The 24110-nt window shown below is 43.1% G+C and overlaps 1 long non-coding RNA gene across 1 annotated transcript; it reads right to left on the bottom strand.

Annotated features, from left to right (window-relative positions):
- Window positions 1-22258: 22258 nt before the first annotated feature.
- On the bottom strand, window positions 22259-23363 carry LOC117184932 (uncharacterized). The gene is made up of 2 exons (XR_004470403.1): window positions 22806-23363; window positions 22259-22725 (listed from the first exon to the last, which is right to left on the bottom strand). It is a non-coding gene; the product is annotated as an uncharacterized lncRNA (long non-coding RNA).
- Between the last annotated feature and the right edge of the window lie 747 nt (window positions 23364-24110).

Below are 24110 nucleotides of genomic sequence, written 5' to 3'. Positions count from 1 at the left end.
TAACCCACCGCTGCACTGCAATATACTCACCGCAAGCCAATGCCAGTGAACGGTTAAACCGATCCGTGTTAGCGGCTATAAGAGCGTACGTCGGCAAAGATCATACTAATTGGGACAAAAAGTTACCTGAAATTAGTGCAGCGTTACGAGCCAATATCCATAGAAGCACAGGGTATTCGCCATATTTTCTTGCTTTTGGGCAGAATATGATTCCTAACGGAAAGGATTGTGAACTACTTAGACGACTAAATCTCCTATCGGATGACACCAGAGTCGAATATCCAGATGTAGTACAAGTATGTCGACAAGCCGCCCAACAAAAGGTAGCTGAATCACACGAGCAGAATGCGAGGACATACAACTTACGTAGCCGGGTCCGTCAACTTAAAGTCGGAGACGTCGTGTATGTCCGGAATTTTTGTCAGAGCAACGCTTTAAAAAAGTTCAGCGCTAAGCTGGCGCCTGTGTTTATATCAGCCAAGGTTATTCGCCGAGTGGGGACAATGTATTACCAATTAGCTAGCGAAGATAAGAAAAACTTAGGAGTCTATCACTTGAAAGATATTCAGCTTAAACCTTCTTCTTAAATGGCCTTCTTCAGTTTAAGTCTCATTGTAAGAACAATTACGAAAGATCATCCGATTATGCAGTTAAAGTTCCCAAGATCATCCGATTATGCAGTTAAAATTCCTAAGATCATCCGATTATGCAGTTAAAATTCCCCAAATATCATCCGATCTTCGAGCTTTTGGTTCGGTACCGCTTGGCTGAACTTGCAGAAGTTGGGCTGGAGTATTGACAAAGAATCGATTGATTAAAGCGGACGTGTTTGTGCTATACTCGGAAATAAATAAATATATATATATATATATTTAGCCAACGAACAGTTCTGGCACCTACGCCATACCTCGTGAACCGAGTTCAATTAAGACCCAGAATCAGGAGTAATTAACCAGGAAAGCAGTGTAAAGAAAAGAAAACATAGCTGGTATGTCCGTGATTAAAATAGTGTTCGTGGTAAAATATATATATATGAATTTGTGTTATAGGACGGCGGCCCGTAGCCACGGTACCGCTCGTGCGATCATCAGTCGCATAGGAGTGCATATACGGTGTGGTCTATGAGAGGTGTGTTGCCGGTGGATTGATAAGACAAGTAGTAAACCCGCGCGAAGCACCGAGCAGCGAAACCTGCAGCTTGACGTTGTCCGTCGAAAGCCTCAACAACCGTGTGGATGCACGGCGAAAACCAAGAGGCGCCTCCGGACCCTTATTTTTGGCGTCATTGACGCCACCCGTTTATCGAGCCTCCAATGAGAGTGTAGTCCGCAGACCGACGTCGAATCGGATCGGCAACCTGAAGCCCAGCTTCAGATTTCAGACTTCTAGATTTCATGTGCCAGGCTAAAACCATTCTCTTTCGTCACTCGATGTATACAGTTTTATAGTTAGTTATGTAACAGAGCCAACATAATGGTTTTTGGAAACTAATGGGTATGAGAGCAACATTAATTTTCCTTGAGATTACAAAGCAGTACACTCTAGTACGCTCATGTGCATATATACTCGTGTTAAATATCTTTTCTTTTCCTTAGAATTATGCACCAACGTCATCATTGAGCTCAACGATCACGGATGGAAAAAGCGGTACTAGCCTACCAAAAGCGCTGTGAGTTTGTAAATAAGAACAAGTACATATATGCCCTGAGCTGGGAAGTAACCTGCGTGTTACATGTAATTTTCTATTGATATCACCTTTATAAATCCGTAACCATAATGTATTGGTACCTCTCACCCCTTTAGAATCTGTTACCCATATATGATGGTCATTTTTAAATCTTTATTTTTCTTAATTTTTCTTCGCAATTCCTTACTAATATATTAAGCTATCGAGACACAACAAAAATGGATTTAATTATAAGTTAAGAAAACCCCCCCCCCCCAAGAATTTAATTATATGATTAGGGATTTATTGAAATATATATATAATGATATTGATTTTGAAGTACAACCCTAATATGTTCTAAATTCAGGACTCCGCCCTCAGAAAGGCATGATCGAAGTGGTGGGATGATAACTGTTTAACGTTATTCAAGGGTCTATACGGTCAGGTTACCTGTATAGCATAGGTCGGGAGGGTAGAGAAGATAGAGATACTCACTAACACCGGAGTTTCTCATCATTTGAGTAGAGTAATTGATAAGTATGTCCCCACTTTCCACAACCAACTTGTTAGTCCCATAACCAATTCCTGGCTCCGGTTAAACCTGGATTCTGTTGTTAGTTTTATGTTTGTTTCTTCTTTTTTTTTTATTATTTTTTTTTATTTTTAAATGTGCACCTAAAACATTATGCGAGTGTGTGTCAGTATGTGATAGGAGAGAGTAGAACGAACCCCGACAATCCGGCGAGCTTAGTCAGAGCATAGCTAGAGGTGCACACGAAATCTCTTCATACTAGTATGGGTAAACGACAGCTATCCCACACCTGCACGCTACATAATTGGCGCCCAACGTGGGGCCCGAAGGGACATGATCTCTCGTAAAGTTGGTACTTAACTTTAGTACCAGAGGCATGTCATTCTGGGGCTAGGCTCCACCATAGCTCTATATTCCATCCAAAACAATAATTCTCTGGTAATACTATACTGAAAGATCTCTTCGGGTGGGAGTACGACAGCTGTTGCATACGGAACCTACGACTATTTTTCATGGTTGGAAAAGTCGACCTGTGTATAATCTGTTGTCTCTTCCTCCGGATGGACTAGCTTATATAGGTAGTTACAATATACTGATATCACGATATAGGACTCCACTAACGAGATAGCTAAAGATGTTGATTTAGGGAACTGCGGGAGTTATTCAAAAGACGGATACCCCGACTCAAAGTTATATTCATTAAATTATCTTGAGCTTGGCTGTAGAGATTCCTTTATCAAATTCTAGTTGGGTTAGGAAAAAGTCGCATATTTTAGGAATCACGATCTTCTACTTATGATAAGTAGAGACTGTCCATTATCCGGACTTATACCTTCAAAACTGGTAATAGAACTGGCCAACATACACAACTTAATTACTCAACTATTCAAATCGAAACGTACAGTTAGTGGTAGACCACCTAGATCATGCCTGGAGAGGGCGAACATATTAAGTAATTACCGGCAGAAATAAAAAAAAAAAAAAAAGTTGCATATTCGTTAACTCATATTTGAATATTAGTTTCATTATTATTTTTTTTATTAAGAAATTCATACAAATCATGGCGGTACACCGAAGTAATGAAAATTTAGCTTCGGCATTGATCAATCCAGACTCGTTTTGCATTATTTGCCAGGGAAATTTGCGGCAAGATCAGTTAATAGCTACCACGCCTTGTCACCACCGATTTCATAATACGTGCGTATGCGAACATTTGAAAAGCGAAAAGTCGTGTCCAGTGTGCAAGGCGGAATGCGAACCTGGTAGACTGCGTTACGAAAATAATACTCTAGCAGCAGAATTACACCTAAGCTCTGGCTCCATACCACCTAATGTTCGGGGAAACGAAGACAATGGGACGGTACAACTAGATCCAACCTTATTACGTAGAAAAGGGAGAACAAACAGCAGAGGTCGAGGGCAAGGAGCAACCCCTAAACGAGGAATGCAAACAAGGTATCAAGCTAGTTTAGATCAATATTTATCCGAGAGTCGGCAGTCGGTTAGTAGCAACGGAAATAGGTCACTTAGTAACGCTCAACCTGAAAACCTTACGAATTACATCCATTCGGTCATGCAAAACCAGGAGAAATCTATGATGGAAAACCTTAGTTCGTTCATAAAAACTTCCATCGAACAAACTATACAGGCCCAGTTTTCCAATATGAATTTAGCCGCAGCGGCTGCTACGGGTAACGGAGGTCCCTCAGAGTCACACAGTAATTTTAGACGAGAGGTAGACAATGATAGTTACATGGTTAGAGGCGATTCCCAAGGAATAACTCCTAGGAGTAGTCAAACAGCCGGAAATGTAGCACCTGCAAAAGCGGCAAATATCCTACTAAGCTGGCGTCTTAAATTTGATGGTTCTCGAGACGCAATGCACGTAGAAGAATTTCTATATCGCGTTCGTGCTCTTACAGGACAGACTCTGGAGAATGATGACCAGTTACTTTGCGACAATCTGCATCTGCTTTTCACAGGTAAAGCCAGCGATTGGTTCTGGGATTTTCATCGAAGAAACCACCAATACTCCTGGCCATCGTTCTGTACAGCGTTTAGGCAAAGATTCGACGATCAGAAAGATGATTTTGACCTTTGGGAAATGATACGGAAACGTCAACAGAAGGACAACGAATCCTTCGAAGATTTTCAGTCAGCCATTGAGAAGTTAGTGGCACGACTTTCACACGAGATAAGCGAAATCAAGCTGATCGATATTCTTAAGCGGAATGCGAAAAGTGCTCTGCGGTATGAGCTTTTGCATTTAAAAATACAGAATAGAAGTGAGTTAAGGGAGGAAGTTAAAAAGCATGAATACTTCTACAACTTTCTACAGAGAAACAGGGTAACTAGACCCCACGTATCAGAAATTCAGAGTAAGGAAGAAGAACTCGAAGAAGAGAGTATCTCCGAGATACGCCGCAAGCGGTTTGTTTGCTGGAATTGCGATAAAACAGGTCATCGGTTTGAAGATTGCGTAGCAGAACGCCGAGTCTTCTGTTATGGCTGCGGGGCGAAAAATACTTTTAAGCCAAAGTGCGAAAAATGTAACCCATCGGAAAACCGCAAGCGGGATGCGCAAACCAACACCATTCTGACGCATCCGGCAATGATGACAGAATGAAAGAGAAAACTTTCCAAGAAAACACCTCCAACCCGGATTGTCCAAAAATTCGATCTAATAGGTCCCTTGTAGAGGCACAAACCCAGACGGAGGAGATAGATATAGATGGTGAATGTTCCCGCTCAGATAAGCTAGAATTAACCAACAAACCAAAACGTTCGACCATACGATTAAGGCAATTCTGGACCAAGGTAAAGAAGGTGCGAAAAAGACTTGTCTCGTCGGTCCTTTTGAGCTCCGATAACAGATTATTTATAGAACTAAGCTTAGAAGAACAAAACTTCATGGCCTTGCTAGATTCGGGGGCGACGATAAGCTGTCTTGGAAGTGAAGCCGCTAAGTCGTTCGCGCAACACGCCAAGGCAAAGAAATGCTCCGGAAATATTCGAACGGCCAATAATGAATCTTGTAAAGTAGTAGCGAAAATTACAGTTCCCATAACTTTTCGCGATCATACTAAGGAGAAAGAATTTTTCATAATACCCGCCTTGAAACAAAATGTGTATTTAGGGATTGATTTCTGGATAGAATTCGGTCTTGTAGCAAGACTTTTAACGGATAGATCTGTGGTACAAGAATTAGACGTAGGAAATGAAACCAGGGCTTCGGAATCACCGCCAGTACACGATCTAAGCAAAGACCAAAAGGTTAGACTAGAATCCGTGATCCATTCGTTTCCTTCGTTTGAAAGGGAAGGATTAGAACGTACGAAAGCTATCCAACACACGATTGAAATGGTACCCGATAGACCAGTCAAACAACGCCATTGGCCGATTTCACCCGCGAAGGAAAAGTTAATGTTTGACGAAGTGGAGAAAATGCTGGCATTAGACGTGATCGAGGAATCGAATAGCTTCTGGAGTAGCAATTGCGTTTTAGTTAAGAAAGGTACGAAAAATCGATTATGTTTAGATTCTCGAGAAATTAATAAGAACACTCGCAAAGATGCCTACCCTTTACCACATATTGATGGCATTCTTAGTAGATTACCACCAGCCAAATACATAACGGGACTTGACATGAAACACGCATACTGGCAGATTCCTTTGGAAGAAAAGTCTCGGCACTATACAGCTTTTACCATTCCCAATAGGCCGCTTTACTAGTATAAGGTAATGCCGTTTGGCTTAACTAATGCCGCTCAGACGTTGTGCCGACTTATGGATCAGGTGATACCTGCACACCTCAGGAATCGGGTTTTTGTCTATTTGGACGATTTACTGGTGCTCTCAGATGACTTTGATTCACACTTGGTGCTGTTACAAGAGGTAGCGATGCATTTGCGTAAGGCAAATCTCACGATTAATATAGCCAAGTCAAACTTTTGTATACGGGAGATTAAATATCTGGGGTTCATAATAGGTTATGGTCAGTTAAAGACAGATCCGGGGAAAATAAAATCCATAATGGAGTTCCCGATCCCAAAAACGGTGAAACAGATAAGGAGATTTCTAGGACTTGCTGGATGGTACAGACGCTTTGTCGATAACTATGCCACCGTCAGCTACCCCTTAACGGAACTACTAAAAAAGCATCAACCACTTAAGTGGAACGCATCAGCTGAAGAAGCTTTCAATAAACTCAAATCCTGCTTAACATCTGCTCCAACCCTAGCCACCCCTGATTTTAAGAAACCCTTTTTGTTCGTATGTGACGCAAGCACCTTTGGTTTGGGCTGCGTACTAGCTCAATTAAACGAGGAAGAGATAGAGTTACCTATAGCGTTTATGTCCGAGAAACTTTCCAAGGCGCAACGAAACTATTCGGTCACTGAACTCGAGTGCTTGGCAGTGATTAAAGGAATAAAGAAGTTTAGAGCTTACGTAGAAGGACAGGATTTCCAAGTTATAACGGACCATGCGTCCCTACAATGGCTTATGAGGCAAAAAGATTTGTCAGGTCGCTTGGCCCGCTGGGCTATAAAATTACAGGGATTTAATTTTCAAATATCACATCGTAAAGGGTCCGAAAACGTAGTGGCTGACGCGTTGTCACGCCAAGATGAACCCGAGGTAAGAGAGCTGAACGGCAACGGACCCATAGTCGACCTTACTTCTACAGAGTTTAAATCGAACGAATACATGGATCTAATAGAACACATAAGGCTTAATCAACTTAAGTTACCCGATTTGAAAATTGACGATAATTTGGTGTATAAAAGAACCGAACCATCTTCAGGGGACGCGATAGCAGATAAACAAACTTGGAAGCTTTGGATCCCATCAGGCCTTACCAGCGATATAATTTCCAGGGCTCATGACCCCCCAGACGCTTCCCACAGTGGTATTGGGAAAACCGTTGAAAAAGTGAAAAGGTACTTGTTTTGGCCAAAAATGGTTACACAAATACGAGCCTATGTATCACAATGCGACGTTTGTCGCCAGACCAAAAGTGCTAATGTCGTGCTAAGACCACCAATGGGTAAGCCAATGATTTCAGAAAGACCTTTTCAAAAGCTTTATCTAGATTTGTTGGGCCCGTATCCGCGTTCCAAGCAAGGGAATATTGGTATCTTAATAATTGTAGATCACAACACCAAATTTCACTTCTTATGTCCGCTCAAGAAGTTTACCTCAAGTAAGGTGTGTGACTTCCTAGAAAATATGTTATTTAGTACTTTCGGGGTCCCTGAGACTATACTTACCGATAATGGTTCGCAGTTTGTCTCTGGGAATTTCAAGTCATTTCTTACCAGATTCGGGGTAACCCACCGCTGCACTGCAATATACTCACCGCAAGCCAATGCCAGTGAACGGTTAAACCGATCCGTGTTAGCGGCTATAAGAGCGTACGTCGGCAAAGATCATACTAATTGGGACAAAAAGTTACCTGAAATTAGTGCAGCGTTACGAGCCAATATCCATAGAAGCACAGGGTATTCGCCATATTTTCTTGCTTTTGGGCAGAATATGATTCCTTACGGAAAGGATTGTGAACTACTTAGACGACTAAATCTCCTATCGGATGACACCAGAGTCGAATATCCAGATGTAGTACAAGTATGTCGACAAGCCGCCCAACAAAAGGTAGCTGAATCACACGAGCAGAATGCGAGGACATACAACTTACGTAGCCGGGTCCGTCAACTTAAAGTCGGAGACGTCGTGTATGCCCGGAATTTTTGTCAGAGCAACGCTTTAAAAAAGTTCAGCGCTAAGCTGGCGCCTGTGTTTATATCAGCCAAGGTTATTCGCCGAGTGGGGACAATGTATTACCAATTAGCTAGCGAAGATAAGAAAAACTTTGGAGTCTATCACTTGAAAGATATTCAGCTTAAACCTTCTTCTTAAATGGCCTTCTTCAGTTTAAGTCTCATTGTAAGAACAATTACGTCTTCAACTGTGGTGTAGTGGCCGAATTTAGGGAACGAGTATAGAACATCACGGATAAGCATAGTTTTCTTTTGGTAATGCTTAAAAGTGCAGAGCCATAGTAACTCCGAAAGTGGATCGTAAGCTGCAAGCTTTCCGAAAAGCTTTCTAAAGAGAGTCGGCGCGCAGCGCACGCATTTAAGCGAAAGACGTCACGTTTACCTTGACCCAAGAGAGTAGCGTAGCGTAGGGAGAGCATAGATTAAAAGCTTGACCAAAATTTCGCTCAAATGGGCGAAAGATCATCCGATTATGCAGTTAAAGTTCCCAAGATCATCCGATTATGCAGTTAAAATTCCTAAGATCATCCGATTATGCAGTTAAAATTCCCCAAATATCATCCGATCTTCGAGCTTTTGGTTCGGTACCGCTTGGCTGAACTTGCAGAAGTTGGGCTGGAGTATTGACAAAGAATCGATTGATTAAAGCGGACGTGTTTGTGCTATACTCGGGAATAAATAAATATATATATATATATATATTTAGCCAACGAACAGTTCTGGCACCTACGCCATACCTCGTGAACCGAGTTTCAATTAAGACCCAGAATCAGGAGTAATTAACCAGGAAAGCAGTGTAAAGAAAAGAAAACATAGCTGGTATGTCCGTGATTAATTTGGAAAGTGTTCGTGGTAAAATATATATATAAGAATTTGTGTTATAGGACGGCGGCCCGTAGCCACGGTACCGCTCGTGCGATCATCAGTCGCATAGGAGTGCATATACGGTGTGGTCTATGAGAGGTGTGTTGCCGGTGGATTGATAAGACAAGTAGTAAACCCGCGGGAGGCACCGAGCAGCGAAACCTGCAGCTTGACGTTGTCCGTCGAAAGCCTCAACAACCGTGTGGATGCACGGCGAAAACCAATAGGCGCCTCCGGACCCTTATTTTTGGCGTCATTGACGCCACCCGTTTATCGAGCCTCCAATGAAAGTGTAGTCCGCAGACCGACGTCGAATCGGATCGGAAACCTGAAGCCCAGCTAAGGAGTTAATTTACCCCATCGTCAACTGATTTAGCTGCGCCAGCGACACCCAATAATGAACTCGAATTGATTACATTATTGTTGGATTCTTCCGGAGGCGCAGTCCTACTCAGCCTGGCTGACATGTCTCTCGATCACGGCAATAGAGGACCATAGTTACTCGTGGATGTAACACAAACCCCTTTTTCCTCTAGATTTCATGTGCCAGGCTAAAACCATTCTCTTTCGTCACACGATGTATACAGTTTTATAGTTAGTTATGTAACACAGCCAACATAATGGTTTTTGGAAACTAATGGGTATGAGAGCAACATTAATTTTCCTTGAGATTACAAAGCAGTACACTCTAGTACGCTCATGTGCATATATACTCGTGTTAAATATCTTTTCTTTTCCTTAGAATTATGCACCAATGTCATCATTGAGCTCAACGATCACGGATGGAATAAGCGGTACTAGCCTACCAAAAGCGCTGTGAGTTTGTAAATAAGAACAAGTACATATATGCCCTGAGCTGGGAAGTAACCTGCGTGTTACATGTAATTTTCTATTGATATCACCTTTATAAATCCGTAACCATAATGTATTGGTACCTCTCACCCCTTTAGAATCTGTTACCCATATATGATGGTCATTTTTAAATCTTTATTTTTCTTAATATTTCTTCGCAATTCCTTACTAATATATTAAGCTATCGAGACACCCCCAAGAAAACCCCGCCCAAGAATTTAATTATATGATTAGGGATTTATTGAAATATATATATAATGATATTGATTTTGAAGTACAACCCTAATATGTTCTAAATTCAGGACTCCGCCCTCAGAAAGGCATGATCGAAGTGGTGGGATGATAACTGTTTAACGTTATTCAAGGGTCTATACGGTCAGGTTACCTGTATAGCATAGGTCGGGAGGGTAGAGAAGATAGAGATACTCACTAACACCGGAGTTTCTCATCATTTGAGTAGAGTAATTGATAAGTATGTCCCCACTTTCCACAACCAACTTGTTAGTCCCATAACCAATTCCTGGCTCCGGTTAAACCTGGATTCTGTTGTTAGTTTTATGTTTGTTTCTTCTTTTTTTTTATTATTTTTTTTTATTTTTAAATGTGCACCTAAAACATTATGCGAGTGTGTGTCAGTATGTGATAGGAGAGAGTAGAACGAACCCCGACAATCCGGCGAGCTTAGTCAGAGCATAGCTAGAGGTTCACACGAAATCTCTTCATACTAGTATGGGTAAACGACAGCTATCCCACACCTGCACGCTACACACGGCAATAGAGGACCATAGTTACTCGTGGATGTAACACACGCCCCTTTTTCCTCTAGATTTCATGTGCCAGGCTAAAACCATTCTCTTTCGTCACACGATGTATACAGTTTTATAGTTAGTTATGTAACAGAGCCAACATAATGGTTTTTGGAAACTAATGGGTATGAGAGCAACATTAATTTTCCTTGAGATTACAAAGCAGTACACTCTAGTACGCTCATGTGCATATATACTCGTGTTAAATATCTTTTCTTTTCCTTAGAATTATGCACCAACGTCATCATTGAGCTCAACGATCACGGATGGAATAAGCAGTACTAGCCTACCAAAAGCGCTGTGAGTTTGTAAATAAGAACAAGTACATATATGCCCTGAGCTGGGAAGTAACCTGCGTGTTACATGTAATTTTCTATTGATATCACCTTTATAAATCCGTAACCATAATGTATTGGTACCTCTCACCCCTTTAGAATCTGTTACCCATATATGATGGTCATTTTTAAATCTTTATTTTTCTTAATTTTTCTTCGCAATTCCTTACTAATATATTAAGCTATCGAGACACAACAAAAATGGATTTAATTATAAGTTAAGAATACCCCCCCCAAGAATTTAATTATATGATTAGGGATTTATTGAAATATATATATAATGATATTGATTTTGAAGTACAACCCTAATATGTTATAAATCTAGGACTCCGCCCTCAGAAAGGCATGATCGAAGTGGTGGGATGATAACTGTTTAACGTTATTCAAGGGTCTATACGGTCAGGTTACCTGTATAGCATAGGTCGGGAGGGTAGAGAAGATGGAGATACTCACTAACACCGAAGTTTCTCATCATTTGAGTAGAGTAATTGATAATTATGTCCACACTTTCCACAACCAACTTGTTAGTCCCATAACCAATTCCTGGCTCCGGTTAAACCTGGATTCTGTTGTTAGTTTTATGTTTGTTTCTTCTTTTTTTTTATTATTTTTTTTTATTTTTAAATGTGCACCTAAAACATTATGCGAGTGTGTGTCAGTATGTGATAGGAGAGAGTAGAACGAACCCCGACAATCCGGCGAGCTTAGTCAGAGCATAGCTAGAGGTGCATACGAAATCTCTTCATACTAGTATGGGTAAACGACAGCTATCCCACACCTGCACGCTACAACTCTAGCCTCAAAAAAGTGGAACTCCGCAACTATATGACACCTGCACTTATATAAAACCCTTCCCTATCCAGCACTGGCATGTATGCTGAACCACCGCACCTATATAGCACCCACGCTCTAGGAAATGTGGCAGGATCGCATATTTTGGGCACTAGCAACAATATGGCAATCTAGCCCCAAAAAAGTGGAACCTCCGCAACTATATGGCACCTGCACTTATAGATAACCCTTCACTATCCAGCACTGGCATGTATACTGAACCACCGCACCTATATAGCACCCACGCTCCAGGAAATGTGGCAGGATCGCATATTTTGGGCACTAGCAACAATATGGCACTCTAGCCCCAAAAAAGTGGAACCTCCGCAACTATATGGCACCTGCTCTTATATATAACCCTTCACTATCCAGCACTGGCATGTATACTGAACCACCGCACCTATATAGCACCCACGCATATTTTGGGCACTAGCACCAATATGGCAATATAGCACCAAAAAAGTGGAACCTTCGCAACTATATGGCACCTGCACTTATATATAACCCTTCACTATCCAGCACTGGCATGTATACTGAACCACCGCACCTATATAGAACCCACGCTCTAGGAAATGTGGCATGATCGCATATTTTGGGCACTAGCAACAATATGGCAATCTAGCCCCAAAAAAGTGGAACCTCCGCAACTATATGGCACCTGCACTTATAGATAACCCTTCACTATCCAGCACTGGCATGTATACTGAACCACCGCACCTATATAGCACCCACGCTCTAGGAAATGTGGCAGGATCGCATATTTTGGGCACTAGCAACAATATGGCAATCTAGCCCCAAAAAAGTGGAACCTCCGCAACTATATGGCACCTGCACTTATAGATAACCCTTCACTATCCAGCACTGGCATGTATACTGAACCACCGCACCTATATAGCACCCACGCTCTAAGAAATATGGTAGGATCGCACTTCTTGGGCACTAGCAACAATATGGCATTCTAGCCGCAAAAAAGTGGAACCTCCGCAACTATATGGCACCTGCACTTATATATAACCCTTCACTATCCAGCACTGTCATGTATACTGAACCACCGCACCTATATAGCACCCACGCTCCAGGAAATGTGGCAGGATCGCATATTTTGGGCACTAGCAACAATATGGCACTCTAGCCCCAAAAAAGTGGAACCTCCGCAACTATATGGCACCTGCTCTTATATATAACCCTTCACTATCCAGCACTGGCATGTATACTGAACCACCGCACCTATATAGCACCCACGCATATTTTGGGCACTAGCACCAATATGGCAATATAGCACCAAAAAAGTGGAACCTTCGCAACTATATGGCACCTGCACTTATATATAACCCTTCACTATCCAGCACTGGCATGTATACTGAACCACCGCACCTATATAGAACCCACGCTCTAGGAAATGTGGCATGATCGCATATTTTGGGCATAAGCACCAATATGGCAATATAGCCCTAAAAAAGTGGAACCCCCGCAATTATATGGCACCTGCACCTATATAGAAACCTTCCCTATAGAGTACTTGCATGTATATTGAATCACCGCAACGATATGGAACCCACGCTCTAGGAAATGTGGCAGGATCGCATATTTTGGGCATAAGCACCAATATGGCAATATAGCCCCAAAAAAGTGGAACCTCCGCAACTATATGGCACCTGCACTTATATAGAACCCTTCCCTATCTAGCACTGGCATGTATACTGAACCACCGCACCTATATAGCACCCACGCTCCAGGAAATGTGGCAGGATCGCACATCTTGGGCACTGGCACCAATATGGCACTCTAGCCCCAAAAAAGTGGAACCTCCGCAACTATTAGGGCCCCTGCACTTATATAGAACCATTCCCTATCCAGCACTGGCATGTATACTGAACCACCGCACCTATATAGCACCCACGCTCTAAGAAATGTGGCAGGATCGCATATTTTGGGCACTAGCACCAATATGGCAATATAGCCCCAAAAAAGTGGAACCTCCGCAACTATATGGCACCTGCACTTATATATAACCCTTCACTATCCAGCACTGGCATGTATACTGAACCACCGCACCTATATAGCACCCACGCTCTAAGAAATGTGGCGGGATCGCATTTTTTGAGCGTAAGCACCAATATGGCAATATTGCCCCAAAAAAGTGGAACCTCCGCAACTATATGGCACCTGCACTTATATAGAACCTGTCCCTATACAGCACTTGCATGTATACTGAACCACCGCACCTATATAGCACCCACGCTCCAGGAAATGTGGCAGGATCGCACATCTTGGGCACTGGCACCAATATGGCACTCTAGCCCCAAAAAAGTGGAACCTCCGCAACTATTAGGGCCCCTGCACTTATATAGAACCATTCCCTATCCAGCACTGGCATGTATACTGAACCACCGCACCTATATAGCACCCACGCTCCAGGAAATGTGGCAGGATCGCACTTCTTGGGCACTAGCACCAATATGGCACTCTAGCCCCAAAAAAGTGGAACCTCCGCAACTATATGGCACCTGCACTTATATATAACCCTTCACTATCCAGCACTGGCATGTATACTGAACCACCGCACCTATATAGCACCCACGCTCTAAGAAATGTGGCAGGATCGCATATTTTGGGCACTAGCACCAATATGGCAATATAGCCCCAAAAAAGTGGAACCTCCGCAACTATATGGCACGTGAACTTATATAGAACCCTTCCCTATCCAGCACTTGCATGTATATTGAACCACCGCACCTATATTGCACCCACGCTCCAGGAAATTTATCAGGATCGCCTTTTTTTTTGGCATATGCACCAATATGGTAATATAGCCCCAAAAAAAGTTGAACCCCGCAACTATATGGCACCTGCACTTATACAGAACCCTTCCCTATCCAGCACTTGCACGTATATTGAACCACCGCACCTGTATAGCACCCACGATCCAGGAAATGTGGCAAGATCGGACATCTTGGGCACTAGCAACAATATGGCACTATAGCCCCAAAAAAAGTTGAACCCCGCAACTATATGGCACCTGCACTTATTTAGAACACTTCCCTATCCAGTACTTGCACGTATATTGAACCACCGCAACTATATGGAACCCACTCTCCAGGAATTGTGGCAGGATCCCATATTTTGGGCATAAGCAGCAATATAGCAATATAGCCTCAAAAAAAGTTGAACCCCGCAACTATATGGCACCTGCACTTATATAGATCCCTTCCCTATCCAGCACTTGCACGTATATTGAACCACCGCTCCTATATTGCACCCACGCTCCAGGAAATGTATCAGGATCGCATATTTTGGGCATATGCACCAATATGGCAATATAGACCCAAAAAAAGTTGAACCCCGCAACTATATGGCACCTGCACTTATACAGAACCCTTCCCTTTCCAGCACTTGCACGTATATTGAACCACCGCACCTGTATAGCACCCACGCTCCAGGAATTTTGGCAGGATCGGACATCTTGGGCACTAGCAACAATATGGCACTATAGCCCCAAAAAAAGTTGAACCCCGCAACTATATGACACCTGCACTTATATAGAACCCTTCCCTATCCAGCACTTGCACGTATATTGAACCACCGCACCTGTATAGCACCCACGATCCAGGAAATGTGGCAAGATCGGACATCTTGGGCACTAGCAACAATATGGCACTATAGCCGCAAAAAAGTTGAACCCCGCAACTATATGGCACCTGCACTTATTTAGAACACTTCCCTATCCAGTACTTGCACGTATATTGAACCACCGCAACTATATGGAACCCACTCTCCAGGAATTGTGGCAGGATCCCATATTTTGGGCATAAGCAGCAATATAGCAATATAGCCTCAAAAAAAGTTGAACCCCGCAACTATATGGCACCTGCACTTATATAGATCCCTTCCCTATCCAGCACTTGCACGTATATTGAACCACCGCTCCTATATTGCACCCACGCTCCAGGAAATGTATCAGGATCGCATATTTTGGGCATATGCACCAATATGGCAATATAGACCCAAAAAAAGTTGAACCCCGCAACTATATGGCACCTGCACATATACAGAACCCTTCCCTTTCCAGCACTTGCACGTATATTGAACCACCGCACCTGTATAGCACCCACGCTCCAGGAATTTTGGCAAGATCGGACATCTTGGGCACAAGCAACAATATGGCACTATAGCCCCAAAAAAAGTTGAACCCCGCAACTATATGACACCTGCACTTACATAGAACCCTTCCCTATCCAGCACTTGCACGTATATTGAACCACCGCACCTGTATAGCACCCACGATCCAGGAAATGTGGCAAGATCGGACATCTTGGGCACTAGCAACAATATGGCACTATAGCCCCAAAAAAAGTTGAACCCCGCAACTATATGGCACCTGCACTTATTTGGAACACTTCCCTATCCAGTACTTGCACGTATATTGAACCACCGCAACTATATGGAACCCACTCTCCAGGAATTGTGGCAGGATCCCATATTTTGGGCATAAGCAGCAATATAGCAATATAGCCTCAAAAAAAGTTGAACCCCGCAACTATATGACACCTGCACTTATATAGAACCCTTCCCTATCCAGCACTTGCACGTATATTGAACCACCGCACCTGTATAGCACCCACGATCGAGGAAATGTGGCAAGATCGGACATCTTGGGCACTAGCAACAATATGGCACTATAGCCCCAAAAAAAGTTGAACCCCGCAACTATATGGCACCTGCACTTATTTAGAACACTTCCCTATCCAGTACTTGCACGTATATTGAACCACCGCAACTATATGGAACCCACTCTCCAGGAATTGTGGCAGGATCCCATATTTTGGGCATAAGCAGCAATATAGCAATATAGCCTCAAAAAAAGTTGAACCCCGCAACTATATGGCACCTGCACTTTATAGATCCCTTCCCTATCCAGCACTTGCACGTATATTGAACCACCGCTCCTATATTGCACCCACGCTCCAGGAAATGTATCAGTATCGCATATTTTGGGCATATGCACCAATATGGCAATATAGACCCAAAAAAAGTTGAACCCCGCAACTATATGGCACCTGCACTTATACAGAACCCTTCCCTTTCCAGCACTTGCACGTATATTGAACCACCGCACCTGTATAGCACCCACGCTCCAGGAATTTTGGCAGGATCGGACATCTTGGGCACAAGCAACAATATGGCACTATAGCCCCAAAAAAAGTTGAACCCCGCAACTATATGACACCTGCACTTACATAGAACCCTTCCCTATCCAGCACTTGCACGTATATTGAACCACCGCACCTGTATAGCACCCACGATCCAGGAAATGTGGCAAGATCGGACATCTTGGGCACTAGCAACAATATGGCACTATAGCCCCAAAAAAAGTTGAACCCCGCAACTATATGGCACCTGCACTTATTTAGAACACTTCCCTATCCAGTACTTGCACGTATATTGAACCACCGTAACTATATGGAACCCACTCTCCAGGAATTGTGGCAGGATCCCATATTTTGGGCATAAGCAGCAATATAGCAATATAGCCTCAAAAAAAGTTGAACCCCGCAACTATATGGCACCTGCACTTATATAGATCCCTTCCCTATCCAGCACTTGCACGAATATTGAACCACCGCTCCTATATTGCACCCACGCTCCAGGAAATGTATCAGGATCGCATATTTTGGGCATATGCACCAATATGGCAATATAGACCCAAAAAAAGTTGAACCCCGCAACTATATGGCACCTGCACTTATACAGAACCCTTCCCTTTCCAGCACTTGCACGTATATTGAACCCCCGCACCTGTATAGCACCCACGCTCCAGGAATTTTGGCAGGATCGGACATCTTGGGCACAAGCAACAATATGGCACTATAGCCCCAAAAAAAGTTGAACCCCGCAACTATATGACACCTGCACTTACATAGAACCCTTCCCTATCCAGCACTTGCACGTATATGGAACCACCGCACCTGTATAGCACCCACGATCCAGGAAATGTGGCAAGATCGGACATCTTGGGCACTAGCAACAATATGGCACTATAGCCCCAAAAAAAGTTGAACCCCGCAACTATATGGCACCTGCACTTATTTAGAACACTTCCCTATCCAGTACTTGCACGTATATTAAACCACCGCAACTATATGGAACCCACTCTCCAGGAATTGTGGCAGGATCCCATATTTTGGGCATAAGCAGCAATATAGCAATATAGCCTCAAAAAAAGTTGAACCCCGCAACTATATGGCACCTGCACTTATATAGATCCCTTCCCTATCCAGCACTTGCACGTATATTGAACCACCGCTCCTATATTGCACCCACGCTCCAGGAAATTTGGCAGGATCGGACATCTTGGGCACTAGCAACAATATGGCACTATAGCCCCAAAAAAAGTTGAACCCCGCAACTATATGGCACCTGCACTTATTTAGAACCCTTCCCTATCCAGTACTTGCACTTATATTGAACCACCGCAACTATATGGAACCCACGCTCCAGGAATTGTGGCAGGATCGAATATTTTCGGCACTATCACCAATATGGCACTACTGCCCCAAAAAAAGTTGAACCCCGCAACTATATGGCACCTGCACTTATATAGAACCCTTCCCTATCCAGTACTTGCACGTATATTGAACCACCGCAACTAAATGGAACCCACTCTCCAGGAATTGTGGCAGGATCCCATATTTTGGGCATAAGCGCCAATATGGCAATATAGACCCAGAAAAAGTTGAACCCCGCAACTATATGGCACCTGCACTTATATAGATCCCTTCCCTATCCAGCACTTGCACGTATATTGAACCACCGCACCTATATTGCACCCACGCTCCAGGAAATGTATCAGGATCGCATATTTTGGGCATATGCACCAATATGGCAATATAGACCCAAAAAAAGTTGAACCCCGCAACTATATGGCACCTGCACTTATATAGAACCCTTCCCTATCCAGCACTTGCACGTATATTGAACCACCGCACCTGTATAGCACCCACGCTCCAGGAAATGTGGCAGGATCGGACATCTTGGCACTTGCGTCAATATGGCACTATTGCCCCAAAAACGTGCAAACCTTCGCAAATATATGGCACCTGCACTTATATAGAACACTTCCCTATCCAGCACTTGCATGTATATTGAACCACCGATACTATATGGAACCCACTCTCTAGGAATTGTGGCAGGATCGCATATTTTGGGCATAAGCAGCAATATGGCAATATAGCCTCAAAAAAAGTTGAACCCCGCAACTATATGGCACCTGCACTTATATAGATCCCTTCCCTATCCAGCACTTGCACGTATATTGAACCACCGCAACTATATAGAACCCACGCTCTCGGAATTGTGGCAGGATCGCATATTTTGGGCATAAGCACCAATATGGCAATATAGCCCCAAAAAAAGTTGAACCACGCAACTATACGGCACTTGCACTTATATAGAACCCTCCCCTATCCAGCACTTGAACGTATATTCAACCACCGCACCTGTATAGCACCCACGCTCCAGGAAATGTGGCAGGATCGGACATCTTGGGCACTAGCATCAATATGGCACTTTTACCGAAAAAACGTGCAACCTCCGCAAATATATGGTACCTGCACACCCTTCCCTATCCAGTACTTGCACGTATATTGAACCACCGCAACTATATGGAACCCATGCTCCAGGAATTGTGGCAGGATCGCATATTTTGGGCATAAGCACCAATATGGCAATATAGCCCCAAAAAAAGTTGAACCCCGCAACTATATGGCACCTGCACTTACATAGAACCCTTCCCTATCCAGCACTTGCACGTATATTGAACCACTGCACCTGTATAGCACCCACGCTCCAGGAAATGTGGCAGGATCGCACATCTTGGGCACTAGCATCAATATGGCACTATAGCCCCAAAAACGTGGAGCCTCCGCAATTATATGGCACCTGCACTTATATAGAACCCTTCCCTATCCAGCACTTGCACGTATATTGAACCACCGTACCTGTATAGCACCCACGCTCCAGGAAATGTGGCAGGATCGGACATCTTGGGCACTAGTATCAATATGGCACTATTGCCCCAAAAACGTGCAAACCTCCGCAAATATATGGCACCTGTACTTATATAGAACCCTTCCCTATCCAGCACTTGCATGTATATTGAACCACCGCAACTATATGGAACCCACGCTCCAGGAAATTTATCAGGATCGCATATTTTGGGCATATGCACCAATATGGCAATATAGACCCAAAAAAAGTTGAACCCCGCAACTATATGGCACCTGCACTTATACAGAACCCTTCCCTATCCAGCACTTGCACGTATATTGAACCACCGCACCTGTATAGCACCCACGCTCCAGGAATTTTGGCAGGATCGGACATCTTGGGCACTAGCAACAATATGGCACTATAGCCCCAAAAAAAGTTGAACCCCGCAACTATATGACACCTGCACTTATATAGAACCCTTCCCTATCCAGCACTTGCACGTATATTGAACCACCGCACCTGTATAGCACCCACGCTCCAGGAATTTTGGCAGGATCGGACATCTTGGGCACTAGCAACAATATGGCACTATAGCCCAAAAAAAAGTTGAACCCCGCAACTATATGGCACCTGCACTTATATAGAACCCTTCCCTATCCAGCACTTGCACGTATAGTGAACCACCCCACCTGTATAGCACCCACGCTACAGGAAATGTGGCAGGATCACACATCTTGGGCACTAGCATCAATATGGCACTATAGCCCCAAAAACGTGGAGCCTCCGCAATTATATGGCACCTGCACTTATATAGAACCCTTCCCTATCCAGCACTTGCACATATATTGCAACCGCACCTGTATAGTACCCACGCTCCAGAAATTTGTGGCAGGATCGGACATCTTGGGCACTAGCATCAATATGGCACTATTGCCCCAAAAACGTGCAAACCTCCGCAAATATATGGCACCTGCACTTATATAGAACCCTTCCCTATCCAGCACTTGCATGTATATTGAACCACCGCAACTATATGGAACCCACTCTCCAGGAATTGTGGCAGGATCCCATATTTTGGGCATAAGCAGCAATATGGCAATATAGCCCCAAAAAAAGTTGAACCCCGCAACTATATGGCACCTGCACTTATATAGAACCCTTCCCTATCCAGCACTTGCATGTATATTGAACCACCGCAACTATATGGAACCCACGCTCCAGGAAATGTATCAGGATCGCATATTTTGGGCATATGCAGCAATATGGCAATATAGCCCCAAAAAAAGTTGAACCCCGCAACTATATGGCACCTGCACTTATATAGATCCCTTCCCTATCCAGCACTTGCACGTATATTGAAACACCGCAACTATAAGGAACCCACGCTCCAGGATTTGTGGCAGGATCGCATATTTTGGGCATAAGCAGCAATATGGCAATATAGCCCCAAAAAAAGTTGAACTCCGCAACTATGTATGTGGCACCGGCACTTATATAGGAGACTTCCCTATCTAGCACATGCATATATATTGAGCCACCGCACCTATATTGCACCCACGCTCCAGGAATTGTATCGGGATTGCATATTTTGGGCATATGCAGCAATATGGCAATATAGCCCCAAAAAAAGTTGAACCACGCAACTATATGGCACCTGCACTTATATAGAACCCTCCCCTATCCAGCACTTGAACGTATATTCAACCACCGCACCTGTATAGCACCCACGCTCCAGGAAATGTGGCAGGATCGGACATCTTGGGCACTAGCATCAATATGGCACTATTACCCCAAAAACGTGCAACCTCCGCAAATATATGGTACCTGCACTTACATAGAACCCTTCCCTATCCAGCACTTGCACGTATATTCAACCACCGCACCTGTATAGCACCCACGCTCCAGGAAATGTGGCAGGATCGGACATCTTGGGCACTAGCATCAATATGGCACTATTACCCCAAAAACGTGCAACCTCCGCAAATATATGGCACCTGCACTTACATAGAACCCTTCCCTATCCAGCACTTGCACGTATATTCAACCACCGCACCTGTATAGCACCCACGCTCCAGGAAATGTGGCAGGATCGGACATCTTGGGCACTAGCATCAATATAGCACTATGTAATATGCAAGAAATTCTTATTCTTAGAGGTGTGAGATTGTATGTACGGATGGAGGTTGTACCTACTTTTTTTGACGGTCAGACACCAATAGTATAGCAAGATTTCGGAACGTGTACCTCTAGCTATGCTCTAACTAGCTCGCCGGAATGTCGTGGGATCTTTCCTACTCTCCTATTTGCCATACGAACACATTCGCAAAGATGTTTTAGGTACACTTGATTTAATGTTCAAAAGGAACTCTATAAAAGAAATCAAAAAAAAAAAGAAAAGAATGGGAATTTTAACTAACTGGCTAACCGACTACCGACAAATAGTCAGGCTATATTCCGCCGCTCTCGGGGAACTCAGATGACTTTGACCCCTTCTCTACCCTCCCTACCTTTAGTATGCCGTTTAATCGACAGCATAACCCTAATCAAGCGTATCTCCATTTGATCATCGGACTGCCTCAGGCTCTACTCAGGACAAACACAAAAGGTTTAATGTTCCATTATTATCTACTAATTATTATTTAATAATTCAAAATTTACGGGTTTGGACTTCATGATTTTCTGGATATGCATAAACTTAATACAACTTAATCAGATAAAGAAAGAGGAAATAATAACAATTTATATCTAGTTATAAATGTATATGTATATGTATATAGGACTTAGGTGTAGAGAATATGGCGTAAAAGAAATTAAATTGGAAAGAATAAAAAAAAATAGGATAATAATATAAAAAGAAGGCAAACGTGAAAGAAAAATTACTAGCCGATCGGCTTTTATTATCGCACGTATGTATATGGTTGTTCAACATACCGCAATAGAAGTTTTACAAGACGTATATATATACTTCGAAAATACTCGAGATCTCCGTTTAAGGAAGCTCGTAACTCACTCATACTTTATACGAAATATCCGGCGTGTCCGTTGAGCTCAAGGGGCGACGTGGGAACATATTCTGAGGAAAGGAGAAAAATTATGAATATACATGTCTTCACTTCTAATTCGGATGAAACACCGATTATATCATTTCCATACCAGTTCGACGACGATTTGCAACTTAACGGCTGATCTTAAAACTATGTGGCTTTCACTTGCGCAGATTTTAATTATGGGTCATTATATACATTGTTTGTTTTTCTCTTAACGTCTATACAATACAGAACTAAGATGAATAGCTAGTACGGAATTTAATCTTTAATAAAACAAAGAAAATGGAAAATCTCATAAAGAGACTCAAAATTGATACTTTGGGTACATTTTGATACGACGACTGTTAAACGGCAGTGTGGATCGCAGCAGAATAATGTTTTTATTTCCCCAGTTTGGAAATCACTACACACACAACGAAGAAACTACGTGCGAAAGCTTTAGCCGCGCGCTTAACTCGTAAGCGAGAAGGGTGACGAGTGCGGCATATTAGTTTCTCCGAATTCGCAAGAAAACCATTCTTGTCGTCTTACTCCAAGAAGTACATCAGTTTAAGTATGCATCCACATAACTTCAAATTTCACTCTAGTATATCTTCGGACGGCTTTTGCTAGTTTATTTGGTTGTAGTTATCGTTGGTTTATGTAGATGCTGGTCCCTGGGAAATCCGAGGTCTTTCCCAGAACTACTAAGAAATCGATGGACTTTGACGACTTCGTTATTGGAGGGGTCAATTGGTACTTTTTTCTCTTTCCCGATGTCGAACGTAGTAAGATTTCCAGTCCTAGGATACGAGACTGTTAAAACTGTTTCACTATTGTACGATTCAAATACCTCTTGTCTTCTTTAAACCAAACCGAATAATACAATCCACCAGAACTTCAATTTAATTGGCACGTGTTTGATTGCACAACGTTTTCAAATTCACTGGATATATATATAGTGACATATCCATAATTCCCCACATCCCATACACATTATGTTTATGTACAATTCATCCACCCCATCCACACAAGTAACAGGACCCCACTCAAGAATCAATAACTGTTTCTTCCCATACTCCAAGCTAGGGCCCCCCATAATATAAACAATGGACCACATTGTTTCAGCAACATTAGAATCACGCCACTCTCGAGAAATCGATTCTTTAGAATCACGCCACTCATGAGGACCAATCAAAGCTAGACATAAAACCAAGGAGTATCACATTCCTAGCTCCGTCATGTAATGCAACACCGATCGCCAGCAGTGGATGCCTTTCATCAAAGCCGACGCATCCCCAAATATCGATCCAGGCACGTACGCCACCGACACGAAGATGCAGCCGAGGAAAGCAACGCCCGAAGCCAGAGTCGGGAGTTCCAAGAGAAGGGCTCATGGAAACTAGCCAGCAGCAGAGAGATCAGTTCCGTT

The sequence above is a fragment of the Drosophila pseudoobscura genome, chromosome X (genome assembly GCF_009870125.1).
Source record: "Drosophila pseudoobscura strain MV-25-SWS-2005 chromosome X, UCI_Dpse_MV25, whole genome shotgun sequence".
In the NCBI taxonomy this organism is placed as follows: Eukaryota; Metazoa; Arthropoda; class Insecta; order Diptera; family Drosophilidae; genus Drosophila; species Drosophila pseudoobscura.
This window is presented reverse-complemented; position numbering and strand designations above follow the sequence as displayed.